Below are 7,105 nucleotides of genomic sequence, written 5' to 3'. Positions count from 1 at the left end.
GCAAGCTAAAAATAATAACCCTTTTCCCCGGGGAGAACACTGGATGCCTGGTGCACTTGCCTTTTTTCCTTCAGGATGATGCCCAGAAGAAAGCCACACACTACAGAGGGTGAGTTTTGCACAGCCCTGACCAAGCTTTCAGAAAAGATTTCCATGTCACAAGGCTGGTGGCATTTGTGTCCCAGCAGCCCAAGCTTCAGCAACACCTCGATTTCTCCCACTTCACTTGCCCAAAAAATCTGCTGCACTTTTTAAATACAACTGCATTCTGTACCATGTTTTATTCATAATTACAGCTGTGCCTGAGGGCACACAGCTCAGCATGGAACCAGAAGACATTACTTCAAGGCAAAGTTGGCATTAAATTAATATTACATGTATTAATAAGATATTCCTTTGGCCATCCTGAACACAGAGAGGTCAAATGTTCAGGAACAATCTCTATTTTAGCACCTGAAAAACAACACACAGCTTGCTTTTTTCTTTTCTTGACAGAAGCTATGTAGAGTGTAAAAAATACCAAGTTTCAAACTGTGTGCTTGCCAAGTAAAGCTAAACATGGTATGAGAAGTTTGATGTTTGATTTGGTACAGGAAAAGCAGCTGAGAGAGGTGGAGAGCAGCTGCATTTCAAAGGGAAATCCTGATCTAGGGTCCTCGAAGGAACAAAGGGACACAATCTGAGCTCCAGCCTGCTTATCTAACAACTGCAAGATGAAAAACAAAGCCCTGTTGCATGTGAAAATGCACTGCAGATATCATCTTTTATGTATCAATTTCATTTAATCCTGAATACATACAGAGTATCAAACAGTGGATTCTGAAATGCTCAATTAAAACACCATTAGAAAAAATAATTAACCTTTAAGTTGGGAATTGAAGTCACACTAAATCCAAAATCTGACCTACACACAGCAACAACAGGTTGCAGACCTATTGCTCCAATGCCCTAAGCTCTTGTAGACTGTTTAAAGGGATGCAGTGTAAGCTCAGAGTTGGAATCATGGAAGCGCCCAAGCACAAAAGTTCAAATTCCAACCGGGCTGACTCAGTCCTTCCGCCTTCCAAAGTACATAAATCTAATTCCATGTAGTTTTACTGTGAAAGGAACTCTAAAAAGCAGGGGTCCTCCTCCCTGCTGTGTCAAAGCTGAGGATTCCCTCTCCTGTATTTTCAATTGTTCCCTGCCATTCCTCATGCCAGAACTGACTGGCAGGCTCCATGTGGGATCCAGCAATCAGGAGGTTTCTTGTTGATATCAAACATGTTGCTTGGTGAACCCAGTATCAAGTTACAGAAATACAAATGACCTGTGGTGCAGTCATTTACAGTTAGTGCAATATAGCTCCAAAAATTGGTGACAAAAAAAATCCCCTAACTGCATTTTAAGATGCATAACCTAAAACATTGTAGAACAGTGGTGCCAAATCCAAAATTAAGAAGTTACTGTTTGTTTTCTTACAAATACTTTGCTTACAAAGAAATGTTCTAGAATGCTAGCAATATTCAGGATCACCAAATTTGCAGACAATTTACAGGCAGAATTGTTTGGCCGATGTCCATGATGCAGTCACTAAGGACTTACTGCAACTGTTCTACCTCCTGTAGGAGGTGTGGGGAAAGCCAATGATCTTCATTAACATCAGTAAAAGCAAGGCAGCATCACAACAAAATGCAGAAAAGGTACTGATGTCAAATATTTTCATTATTCTTTTTCCATCAAGTAGGTTTTGCAGCTACGAGTACTGAACACACCCAGATCTCCCTAACTCCACTGAAGTTCTTTCCTACAGAAACTCATTTCCAGCATTTTTGCATTGACAGTAAGGAAATAAGGCAATAGATCTAGAGAGACAATCACTTCGGAGCCAGCTAGTAGAAGTGCAGAAAAGATAAGTATGTGCTTAATTGAAGCAATCCAGCAAGTGAGGAAAGAAAAAAGGAGTATCTGGTGCAAGACAAGCAGGTGGAAGTGTGTCTGAGAGAAGAGTTGTTTGAGATTTTATCCTGTGATGATAAAGAAATGAGTCATCATCCATCACTATGAATAAACTCTAAAGTTAAATCATTTGATGTGGTAACTTAAAACCACATTCAGTTTTAGATTCTTTTCTAAAGCTACATCAAAGAACAGGAACTTCCAATAATTCTCATTAAACACCACAGATTTATACAGGTACTCCAGTACTTTGGCTCTTGAAAAACAATCTTCTCAGTGCTTCAGGGCAGCTTTATGAAATATCTCAGGGAAAGACAATTATCTACTAGGGGAAATGACACACACAGGGCAAATAACTCCCCAAACATTACCTAGCAGGCCACAGCAAAAAAGGCAGCAAAACAGCTTTAAGAGTCCTGTCAGATGCTGCAGTCACATACACCATTTCAATAGCCATGGTTATTAAAGCAGCACAAATAGTGACAACTGCACTTAAGAGTGTTCAGCATTATCAGATCACACTTTTATTCATTTTAATGGTGCACGAGCATCAACAATCACACGTTCAGACTGACTAGTGGCTTCTTCACAATACTGTGCTGGTTTCAAAACTAAAATGCTTCAGAGCAAGGTGTCAGAAATTCTAAGGGAAGCCTGCTTCCAATCTGAAAATATATACATACACCTTTTTTGTAGATTGCAAGGGACTTTTTAGCTCTATCAGTGTAGAGTGGTCACCATGCTGCTTTCCACATCTTCCAGACAAAAACGACCATTCAAGGAGGAATCCAAAGCAGAATAATTATCAACAGAAAGCTACTGGCAACTCCTCTGTAAACATTATAAAATCCTATCTTACTGTCTCTAGAAAACAAGCAGATCCTCCATAGTTACAAATTATGTTAGAGCTATCACAGGAAAGATTACTTAGATATAAATCCAATAGTTCTGAAAAAACTATGACTGAAAATGGCAATGGTAATTGTTGCAAACTTAGCCAGAGTAATATAACATATCCTATGCAGTTTATAAACATCTTGGCATATCAAATCTCAGTAAGGTTTAAAAGCAAGTATTTCCCTGAATTCCAGTTACTCAAAGGCAAGAAATAAACCTTCCCACTCCCCCTCTTTCAATTATCTCCATCTCTGAAAAAGATGAAAAAATGTATAGACATATTAATATTATATCCTATGACCTCAGTAGTGTGATTTTCAAATGGATGCAGAGGATAACTTCCAGAAAGATGGCATGACAACATCTGAAGAGCACATGCAGGTCACTCACTAAAGCAGCATTTCTTAAGGAAAATAGTTACTTAAAGAATGTTTCAATTCAAGCAATGCTTCAAAAATTTATTTCCTACATTTCAGCAATGTGAAACAAGAAAAACATTCCCAGGTAAGATTTATTTTGTGACACTTCTTCACTGATAATGTTTTGCAACCTAAACCCAGGAGGAGGAACTTAAGGCTAGTTTGAATAAGATGGAACCTATGCAGACAGTATCTCAGGAGAATGCAGCACACACTGGCTCATAAAAGCAACCCTTCCAAGCTAGAGGCATCTTAGGTTTGTAGAAGTGGGATGCAGCCACTATTTCTTGTCAAGCTGACAGTTTTGGCATTCAATATCAATAAAATGTCTGAAGGAACTGGACTACAGCTATGCTTCTACTGCATGAATTTTTAGAAATAAATGCATTGAAATGGTATAATCACTTAAATGCTCAAAAACCCCTCTTCATTTGATCTGAAAATATCAGATAATTAATAATTAAAAAATATGCCTGTTTCTCAGCATAAGCTTGGTGTCTCTTAACAGTTAATCCTGCATGCGTTTCCAAGCTAAAGGGAGGCTGACTACTTCAAAGTTTGATGTTAGGTCTGTCCTTTAAAGGCCAGCATTTCAAGTGTTAAGGGTTTTACAGCAACACCAGCTAAGCCCTGCTGCCAGATAAGCACCTTTTCCTTGCTGAATGCACCCAGACTTCAGGCCCATTAACAGAGCTGCCACATTCATGCAGCACTGTCTTTCCCACCACCCTCCCTCCCACTTTGCAGTTCAACTTCTAGAGCTCCTTGCTGTCCCAATGTTAATTCTTACCTAATTAGATTGAATTTGCTGAATTCTAACAAACATACTTTTTCTGCAGCTGCTTCTTTCTAGCTACACAGTTAGCACTGTTCTGTGGACTCTGAAGCTCTTTCCTAACGTATTTCAACAAAATATAATCATTCATATACATTTAACCAAAAAGAAATCACATTACTGTATCACAATTAACAATCTTAAAATATATTCAAGTCTAAAGACAATTCTCTGAGAAACACCATTCAGATAATTAAAAATAGTGCTGAAGTTTGTTCAATGGCCTAGAAGTTATTTTCCAGGCTCTTCCCAAACTGGAGCTCTAGTCCCCCATGAGACCATTTCCTCACATGCTCTAGACACAATCAGATGTGCAGATCCAGGGAACAGGAAAAGCTAACGGGACAGAGGACTTTGGTCTTCAGTAACCCCTGGTATCCCAGTCAAATCACACAAGCAGAATTGCCTGCCCAGGATATCAAACCTAAAGGTTTCTCTGCAGGGCAAACAGAAAATTTCCGTGTTCAAACCCTTCAAAGACCCAAAGGGATAATCAGTTAACTCAAGAAACTCACTTGTGTACAATCTACCAAAAATAACCCACCTTTAGAAGATAACAGAAGCCAAAGCACCAGTTTAAACATGTATACAGAATTGTTCAGACAAGAAGCTTTTGATAAACCCAGCTGAAACCACTTGCTCCAAAATCCTTAGCTTGGTGGAGCTGGAGGGAGGAAAGCAAACAGCAAGAGAAAGCCTCTGAGCATGCACAGTACTGCAGCATTTCTGAGGGGATCCAAACCTTCTGCTATGCACTAGACTGGGGCTGAAGTACCCCATCTGTGACCTGCTCAGCTTTGCAGTAGTTTGTCTAAACTCCAGTTTTAGGTATAACCACCTTATCTGGATTCTGCTCTTGGGAAACTAGTCATCTTTAAGTTGGCATAATTATCTATGTCTAAACCTGCCTTGTTATGAGAGAAGTTTAAAAATACAGCTTAAAATAACAGCTATTTTCTACAAATTCTATTCTATGTCAGAAGCAGAAATTATTGGCAGCAAGTTGTTGGGTTTTTTTAGTATTAAATGTTAATACTTAGCCATCCAAAGAAATCTCTCTTCATCTACTTGTGGAGGGTGAAGAGGCAAGGCATAGAAAAATAGAACAAAATGGTTATTTCTTCAATTTATTTGCAGCATGGTAACTTAAAGACTGGTGCACAGAGTATTAGAAGTCTTGAAGTTATGTTTACACACCAAAATGTTAGTGAGAAGTTACTTTTATCTGTAGTGGCTGAAGTGGCTAACCCAATTGATTCAGGTAAGAAACACATATAGCTTATTTAAAACATTCACTTCAAATTGCAATAATGTCAAATACAAAGTACTTGATAAGCCAATTTTATTTTCAAATTGAAGTCATAGGATCTTTCTAGTGTAGTTTTAAGTTTTTTCCCACATAAAACTATTTTTACAACCCATGAATTATACATGGAATCTTTAATGTTAAAGGGTTCTGCTCAGCAACACCCCTTCCTCTGGATTTCAAACCTGTATTTTCTTTATTACATAGAAATTATTTTATTACAGGTTTGTTAAAAGATACTAAATGAAAACCAACTTATTTCTCTTTATCCATTGTGTCAATATTTAACCTTTATCATACTGTTCAGCAATGCACAGTGATGTGCTATTAAAATGTATAAAAGGCAAAGGAGCAAACATTTATCAAATAAAAAATGGGTAACAGATCACACAGTGAACAGGGATGCTAACAGAAGGATCTACAGTAAAACATCTACAGAAAGCTACTCAGTGCTACTACTTCTGCAGAGCCTGAACCACATTCTGAAGACACCGAATAAACTCAAAACTGGGCTTCTTGCATAGCTTCTTCATCAGAAGGTGGTCACCAACTAGTGCTAGAGAAAAGTACAGTGAATTGGCCAAAACATTCAAGTAACAAACTAGAGGAGTTGTAACAATGCAAACTCAAAACAGCCTTTTTATCACATTGCACTCCACATTTTGCTCCTTTTTTCTTTTGGCACAAGTTTTTTGGGCTGGTGGTGGTGTCAATTGTCTTGCTTTCATTTCAGTTTCTAAAGCCATTTAAATACAACAAAGTAAAAAAGAAACAGCAAAAAAGGTACAGTACTTCCAAAAGTGAATTTTGCATCTATGTGGAATCAGCAGACTACAACGGTATTTTGGAACAGGTGGGAGACTTGTATTACTGGGTGGCAAGAGCAAGAAAAATCAAGTGAAACAAAACTTAAAAGCAAGCTAACAACCGAGATTGGCCTCATTAAAGCAAATCCTATTAAAAGCCTTACCAACTTAAAGCTAGGAAGGAAAGCATCTTCTGCTAACAGCATTAGTGCTGTGACCCACAACTAGGAGCATACCTCATGCCAGTGTCCTGGCCCCCAACTTTTCTTCACTTGATAATGCTTATTCTTGTCAGGAGAAACAATAGTGACATGTAGTGATACCTGAAAACTGCATTTGCAGAAGGCTACACATCTCAAAAACCAGGTGTGCACTATGGGAACAAGTACTTGCATATGTCACAACTCATACTTCTTAGGATGCATGCTGACAAGGAAATACAACTTCTGGTTTTCAAAACTGGTTTCACAGCAGAAATTACTTTACTAGAGGATTGTTTGGAAGCTGAACTACAAAATTTGTCTAAGTAATTGGAAAATGCCATTTTCCCTGCAAGATGCATCTGTCATTGCAATTGAAAAATACTTTCTAATGCACTGTAGTAACAGACATAAGGCAAACACATTTTATGTTGTGTGTCTTCCTTACATCATTTGACCTACTTTGACCAAACTTCTACTTGTGACTCTAAAGTGAATTTACTTACTTATTTAATTTTTTCCTGCATCGCAGTGCCCTGTCAGAAATTGCTCTGTATGATTATCTCTAGAAAATATCCACTACTGCTTGAAGAGAGTAGAAAGCAAAGAAAAACCCTCACAGAAAGGGGGAATCCCAACAGCAGACAAACTTTGTTTGTTTTAATAACAGACATGATTCTTTTCATAATGAAAACTACTTGTGT

Source organism: Camarhynchus parvulus, chromosome 2 (genome assembly GCF_901933205.1).
Source record: "Camarhynchus parvulus chromosome 2, STF_HiC, whole genome shotgun sequence".
NCBI classification, from domain to species: domain Eukaryota; kingdom Metazoa; phylum Chordata; class Aves; order Passeriformes; family Thraupidae; genus Camarhynchus; species Camarhynchus parvulus.
The sequence above is the reverse complement of the archived record's forward strand: the minus strand, read 5'-3'. Positions refer to the sequence as shown.